This window comes from Nannobrachium achirus, assembly GCF_963921795.1.
Source record: "Nannobrachium achirus genome assembly, chromosome: 12".
NCBI lineage: Eukaryota > Metazoa > Chordata > Actinopteri > Myctophiformes > Myctophidae > Nannobrachium > Nannobrachium achirus.
Window position 1 is genome coordinate 14370218 of NC_137832.1, and position 8793 is coordinate 14379010.

Here is an 8793-nt window from a genome sequence, read left to right on the forward strand (position 1 = left end):
TGTTGTTGCTAACTTGCTGCTGTGGGTTCTTGACTTGTTGTGTGGTGTGTGGTAGCCTATAAAGTAACAAAGTACATTTACTTAAGTACTGTAGGCTACTTAAGTACAACTTGAGTTATGTGTTGCTGCTTTTACTTCTACTCCACTACATCTCAGATCTAAATATTGTACTTTTATTCATTTGAAAACCTTAGTAACTTTACTATTCATTATGATGATATTTTTATCATTATGATATTATAAATCATACATAAACCCCTTTAGCCCTATTTATGTTTTTGGGGGGCAGAGGATTTAGTGCTATATGTACATTTACAAATTATAGCCTAGGACCACTGCAACATGTTTGTGTGTTAAGAGAGAGGGGCTTTTCATCAACCTTTTTCCAAAAACTGGGACAAATGGATAAACAGGATAAAATATATTGCTCTGCTGTTGATTGTTGTCAACTGGTTTTGGAATCTAATTCTTCTGGATGGTGAGTACACTTGACTGCTGCTGCAGCTTGCCTAACTCTTTTCTTGATGTCAAAAGTTGTCCGCTGAGACAAATGTTACTTAAATCATCAGTTGTTTTGCTTAACCTAAGGGGTGGGTGGGGACTGGGAGACTGCTGGTGAATAGGGCAAAATGACTGCGAAACTTAAAAAATAAATTAATAAAACTGCGTTCGCGCACGCGCGCAAATTTTGTGCACGCGCGCGCCTGCACAGAAGACATGCACACTGGATTCTTTGGCAGTGGCGTCAGTTCAGCAAAAGCTAGAGTATGGCAAAGATGGGAGTCCTCATGGAAAATAGGCATTACATTTTGGATAACACGGTTCTATTGTGAAAATAGCAGATCTGCTATTTTCACAATGTCTAAAAAAAAACGGGGAAAAAACGACTTTTGTCCGTTTTTTACACAGGTTTCTACGTTTTCTTGGGCTGGATATGGCAGCCTGGAATGGTTTTTCAAGTGCAGCTAAACTTAGCATGTTAGTAAACGTGCCACAATTAACAATAATGCATTGCACCTGTGCAGCTGACCTGCGGAACCTGGTAATATACCATTTTGTCAAGCTGGGGAGAATACAAGTGTGGAGAATATAATTATAATACCTTGTTAAAGTGACAATTATGTTAAATGTTGCATTTGCAGTTATTTTACTGTAATTTAACAATATAATAACCAGCGCAGATAGACAAAGAGACATTCATGGATTTATATTTAAAAGTAGCTTTTATTTCCCCCCCTGGACCCAGGGTATGGCAGCTGCATACCCCTGCCATACCCAATTGACGCCTAATGAATCCTCCTAACGACTGAAATCATGTTGTTAGCTACTGAGAACTTCATCCACGAGTAAGCAGGTCAGAGCTGTTCTTCTGTCTGACCTCTCCTCCTCTTCAATGCTTCTCCACCATGGAACACAAAACACTGTCCTCTCCTCTCCACTGCGTCTACTCTCCACACAGGCCTCAGCCTCAGGCTCCATTAAACTGTCACATGCATGAATGACAGCTGACATAGTCTGGATGTCACAAAGACGTGTTGGACCTTTTTATCCACACAAAGGCAACTAGAGCAGTGGTTCTCAACCTGTGGGTCGGGACCCTTTAGGGGGTCCCCAAGTGATTAACTTAATTGTTTTGTCACTCAACAGTAAACAAAGCAACATAACCTTGTGTATAGAGGGTATCTGCACATTTCTAAAGTGACCTTTTAATACCTCTAAAATGGCAAATTAAACATTGGCCAAATTATCGAATATTAGAGGCAGAAATTGTGAAAATAGCAGACCTACATGCTCACAATGCCTCATTGTGAAAATAGCAGATCTACATGATCACAACGCCTCGCAACGCCAGAGGCGTTGTGAGCATGTAGATCTGCTATTTTCCCAATAGAACCGTGTTATACAAAATGTAATTTCTCAACTCTTAGTGCTCTTCAGGGTGGGGGCTGGGGGGTCCCCAGTTAAAATATGGTTATTTTGGGGGTCGCGGCCTGAAAAGGTTTAGAACCACTGTAGAGCACAAAGTCTTACATCACTGCCGCTAGAGGCCGCTATATCCCCCTGGGTGAGTTATTATTATTAGTGGCCAAGCCCTGTAAGGGGATTGTAAGCCACTATTGAAATTGTTATAGTGGTTCATACCTTGTGAGCTTGTAGATTGGCTATTTTCTTTTTAAAGATTTTGACCAATTATGAAACTTATGATTGCTTGCAGCAGGAATGAAATTGAAATTGAAAGAATGAAATTATTGCAACTTCTGACGTCGGGCATGCAAAAGGCGTGTCCATTTATTTCACACTCTGCACTCACACTGACAACACAACACACCCCAAACCCCCACAAAACTCCTTAATGAACCATGGTGAATTATTAAGTAATGTGTCACTACTTACTTTTACTTTTGGTACTTAAAGCTATATTTTAACCCATTTAGGCCTACAATTATTGAATGCTTTAACCAGTGAAAAATAGCAGATATACAAGCTCAAAGCGCGGCACCGAGTGCCGCGCTGCGAGCTTGTAGATCTGCTATTTTTTTTATATTTAAAGCATAAAATATTGCGTAATAATGTGTTCAGGCCTAAATGGTAAACAGGACTTAAACGTGTAACAGTATATGTCTACAATGTGGTGTTGCTACTGTACATTTAACTACAAAAGCAAAAAACTGAGAATTGAGGGTCCTTGTAGGTTTCTTGAGCGGAAGCCAGTGAGGGTCTTGGAGGTCTGCTGTGTTGTGGTCTTTGGACAAAGGGAAAACAGATCTAAAATGCATGTTCTCACATGGCATCACGCAAAAAAAAATGGAGAAAATGAGTTTTTCTATATGTTTTGCTCACTTTTGTTGATCTGATTGTTGATTACACAATGTTTTTATGTTAGTAAATCAGCAGGGTTAGGGTAGGAATATGAAATATCAGACGGATCGGACTTGATCACATGACTATAGAGATACTGTGTACCGATTTGCATGATTTTTGGATAAAATCTCAAGGAATAATAGGAAAAATTGTGTTTTACATAAGTCGGCCTCCTGGTGGCGCTATAAAAGGCTGATGCAGGGAAAGGGTTTTTCCTTGGCCTCTAGGGAGTGCGCTTACAAAGTTTGAAACTGATCGGTGGAGTTATAGGTAAAACCACAAATCGGCCTGTTATAGTGCCACCATGAGGCTGATTTAAAAAATGTGAAGTGGCATTTCTTCCTCGACCTAGTGGGAACGTGTCGATTTCATGATAATTGCACTTTGCGTTTGGGATTTGAGGCATTTTGTTCAAAACGGCTCAATCCTACAAACTTTGGAAGCCAATCTTAGCCAATCAGGATGGAATATGCAAAATCGGACAGATCCGTGTCGATCACATAACTGTCGAGATACTGCCTAACGATTTGTAGGATTTTAGGACAAAATCTGTAAGAGTAGTGCACAGAAATGTGTTTTGCGAACATCGGCCACTAGGTGGCGCTAGAAAAGGCCCATTTGAGAAATTTAGGGCAGAGGTTCTAGATTGGCATCCAGGGAATGTGTGTGCTCACTTTGGCAGCGACCGGGCCAACGGCGACTGAGATTAGCTGCACACAAACTGCGAGGACACACGGACGGACGCACGCACGCACGGACGGACACACGGACGGACGGAGGGGAAAACATACTCTCCCCCATGCCTTCGGCTGGTGGAGACAATAAGCAACTAGGGCTTGTGAAATGTGAAAGAATTGTGGTGTTTCTCTGGAGGAGAGTTTCGCAAAATACCTACAATATCTCAGAATAGGGAAGAACAGAGAAACACAGCCCACAAGTGCAGATTCAAGTGCAGATAAACAGCTACTTTCATAACTTTTGTCTCGTCAGTGGTTAAGAATCCAGACACAATTGCACAATTTCTTTCACAATTTCTGTCTCACAAACATTCAGCTATCAGACACATTAACATTTACTCCCTTCCTGTCAATTTGTCTGCAGTTTTGTAAGCTAAGCCTCTCTTCTAACTTGAATCTCACACCTGCCTTAAATACAATTTGTACTTTGCCTAATTTGACACTGACTACTGACAAACTACTATTAGTCCCATTTAAGCTAACTGTTCTGTCATGCTGATCTCACTCTGCTCATTGATACTTTTAGTATAACATGTGAGTACTTTTTCCACCACTGATTTCACACATGTTACCGTGTTCACTTTCAACATCACAGCAAATGAAACGGCAGCTTTTAATCTATGCATAAGGATAACAACTTTTAACAGCGAAGCGCCCGTGAAATTCTAGTAAATTACATTCAAACAACATTCAAACACATACCAGGTGCCTGGTAGCCTAATATGTAAGTTGGGTTGGCAACTGTCAGGCTCACAACAAGTTTCTCCAAGTGTCATCATTAAACATAACAGTAAAAGTTTTTTTCTCCTTCTAATTCAATTGTAGTTAATTATTTAACTATGAATAATAGTATCATGGTTTATACTTCTATTTTCATTTTTGGGGGCCATTATCTTGAGTACCCCCTGCAGTACCTCCGCGTACCCCTAGGGGTACACGTACCCCCATTTGAGAAACACTGGTGTAAAGCAAGCAGATGGGTGCTGAACATGTTGGAGTTGCAGTAGTCAACCCGGGCTTTTGTGTTCTGACTCTTCTCCTCATAGTCCACGATCTGGAAACAGAAAAACAAGATAAAGAGCATGTATTCTGGTGGGGGCATCAAGTCAAGTCAAGTCACATTTATTTATATAGCACATTTCATACGACAGGCGCAGACTCAATGTGCTTACAAGAAAATGCCAATAAAAACAAAAAATGTAATCCAAAATAAAATCCAAAATAAAAACAGACATAATGACACAAAGTGAACACACATATGATTAAATAACAGTTTAAGCAATACATTCCAAACCTAGGTAAAAGCTTGTGAGAATAGGTAGGTCTTTAGTTTGACAGTTTAGACCTTAGATCAGCTGGTATAGAATTCCACAAAGCGGGACCATAGTGACTGAAAGCACCATAACCCGATTTAGAATTGATCCAGTATTCCGAGAGGAGACCTTTGTCAGATGATCTAAGGGTTCTGGTAGGTACGTATGGTTCAAGCATGTCAGAAACATAGGAGGAAGCTAAACCATTAAGAGATTTAAGAAGCACTTTAAAATCAATGCTTTACTGGGAGCCAGTGAAGAGAAGATAAAACAGGAGTAATATGTTCAAATGTCTTGGTTCTAGCTCTAGCAGCAGCATTCTGAACAAACATAGCCCAGCCCTACCCTCCCCTGACCCTTCTTTGTATTTACCTACTGTATGTTTTTATTTTGTTATACTTTTTTCCCCGTTTTTTCCTGACTAGATCTACTACATAGTACTGTGTTCTATCCGTCTGTCATTCAATGTTATATGATATACTTCAATGGTGTCCTATGTAAATAAGCTTAGTCTTTTCTAGGATCTCCTTTTAGTAGACCTTGTACCAGTAAACTGTACCATCATGAAACTGTACCTTTTCCTATGCAAACTTCTAATAAAGTCTTCAATCAATCAATCAATCAATCAATCAATCAATCAATCAATCAATCAATGGATGTAGGAACTGTTTTGTCAGTCCAGTGAGTACATTACAATAGTCTAAACTACGAGAAATACAGGCATGAAACAATTTTTCAGCGTCTGGTTGCGATAGGAAGCATCTAACTTTAGATATGTTCCTTCATAAAATGCAGTTTTTGAGACGGAAGAGAATGTGCTTTTGAAAGTTGAAAGCTGTCTAAAAACAGTGTGTGTGTGTGTGTGTGTGTGTGTGTGTGTGTGTGTGTGTGTGTGGTGTGTGTGTGTGTGTGTGTGTGTGTGTGTGTGTGTGTGTGTGTGTGTGTGTGTGTGTGTGTGTGTGTGTGTGCGTGTGCGTGTGTTAGGGCATAACCAAAAAGGCATAGGGCATAACCGACTGAAAGTTGAAGAACTCCACTCTGTCACATTGACAGGCTGCATGGACAGACAGAGGTCGTAACAGTAGCCACCAACTTTATCCTGTTCCAACAGCCAACAAAGGATCGCTTTTTAGTCCAGTGTCATTTTTAGGGTTTTGTCCCTCGTTCACCCACCCCATTAATGTGATGATGTATCAAACGATAAAGTTAACTTCAACTCAACTTTTTACTGTGTCGAGGTCGACTTGCAAAAATCTCAAGTAGTTACTCTGAGAGTGCACATTCAATGAGATTGCAAAGGTTACCTTGCCTCCCACATTTACTCCTCCACAATGTCCACCAGATAGCGGGGATCAAAGCTCTGGGGACGAGAGAAACGTACATAAATTACAGCCTTCACTGACTGTACCTGATCATTAAACCATAGACAGAAAAACAACACTATATTGGTGGAAGTCACATTACTACATACAGAGTACATTAACACATTGCCTGCCCCACGTTTTTAATTAAACTCTTCCAAAACATGTCAGGGTTTTGGAGCATTTTGACTCCTTTTCAATGAATATTTAAAAAATGTGTTTCTTAGCTATGAACAAATGGAGTATACCGATGGAAAGATGAAGAAATATACTTTTACCAATAAATACATGGGGTTTAAATGTTGTTTTCTGATTTTTCCCTGATTTTTTAAGTGACTACTGTACTGGCCCAACATGGGCTAATTTGAATAAAAAAGCCTAAAAAAAGCCTTTTTATGAAACCAGCATGAATACGTCTCTTATTTAGTTTCAAGCCAATAGATGGCGCTGTGGTACTGTGTGCTCACTCAACACACACGCACACACGCTCACACTCACACACATGCACGCGCATGCGCATGTCTCAAGCAACAAGGAAGGTCACGTGATTTCTCAGATAATGAAACCATGTCATTTTAGGGTAAATGAAACCAATTGCTTACACACACACACACACACACACACACACACACACACACACACACACACACACGATCGTGTAACTTTTTCGAAGCTGACGAAAGTTTGGTGGAGTGCAGAGTCTGCATACAGGACAGGAGGACAGGAGGAGGACAGGAGGAGGAGGAGGAGGAGGGGGGGGGGGGGCGCATCGCTGAGTTTGAGGATCGGCTATTTTCACCGCACACACACCACTGGAACAGAGATGTTTTCTCATGGGGGACAGATGGGGGGGGGTGCATCGGTGCACTCTGGGCAGCACATTACTAGCAGTGAGTGGATGCACCTTTGTTTACTGACTGGATCTATACTCTTTTACATGGCGGATGGGCCGGCGTTTGTGGACTTACTCATTCTGTTTAAATCAATCAATGGATAACATGATGCTTGAATCTTTTACGAGCCATCAGGAGAGAAGGAGGAAATGAGAGGTAGGCGTGTGTGTGTGTGTGTGTGTGTGTGTGTGTGTGATCACCTGCTTCTAATGATATCAACGCACTTAATGCGAAATATTCACGTGCTTTCAGACTCTTCAATGCAGAGGTATCCATAGATACAGCATACTAGTATCTCATCAATGCAGAGAAGTATCTCACCAAGGCAGAGATATTAGTAGTAAAATGACGACATCTAGTGGTCAACCTCAGAGGAGCGCAAAAATAAAACCTGAGGTGACTCCCAGCCTCGAACCAGATGCCAAGTGTGCTCTGTTCCCCAGTGTAATGCTCCACGCCACTGACCCCGACGGAGCGGCGCGGTATTGGGCGCCGATGAGCCCCGTGAGTCGCCACCGAGGCGAGCGCTAGCGAGCCGAGTTGCCGCGACGAGCGGTGCGAACGGCGCCCAATCCCACTCAGCCGCGTTACCGAGTTATGTGCCGTTATGGACAGAATAGTAAATATTCAGTCCCTCACTATCAACATCTACCCCACTATCCACGTCATAGATATCCACGTCATAGATAAATGCACAAAAAAGGAGTCACTTCATCCGTTCATTAGCTCAGTCAGTAGAGCACGGATGCAATAAACCCACGGTTTGGGTTCGATTCCCCTGAGGGGAATAATATTCAAGGCGAGAGATATCGGCGCATGCGTACTTCAAAGTAGATACTCCTCCGTGGATACACTGTGGATACTATCTGTGTTCAAACGTCTGAAAAAGGGTGATAAAGTCCGGTTGAATGCGAAGAGAGCAGTCGAAGCCGGTGGTGTGATCCATTCCTCCCCTCCCCTCTGTTTTCACGGAGACAGCGTCTCCTCTCCACCTCTCTCCCACTATAAAACTTTCTTCACCTAAATACACTCAAATCTAAACGAATTCTACTGCCATCTCTAGGCTATCAATCAACTATCTAAACTCTAACTCTAACTATAAATATCCTATATTCAAATCTCAACCAAGCCGATCCTCTTTTTTTTTTTTTTTTTCCTTTTTCCTCTCTCTGCTGGCTTGTGTTTCTGCATTGTGTCTCCCAAACTGCTAGAGTGGTTGTTGTTGCCTCTCTCTCAATCTGTTATTTTGGATTGTCTGATAACATGTGTTTCAATGCAGTTTTTTGACCTTTTTTCTTCATTCACGTGAATGACCTGGTTCCCTTTGATGTTTCCCTACTGTATTAAGTCACAGGCAGCGGGAGAGCACCATCAACTGTAAAACAATGAAAAGACGATAGCACGTTCATAAACGTGTTGGGCGGTAGATAGCTGGGTTTAATGGAACGTTTATAAACGTGCTGGGCGGCAGATGAGTTAAAGGGACTACACCATGAATTTTCATTTTTCCAATTTTTATGTATTTTCTTGGTGTCCCACCAGCAACTTCTATCCTCACAAAGTCCTATTTCTGACCATTGTGTCTTTCTCAGTTTATGGGCAGATCTATGTTAGCATGTCTCAGAAC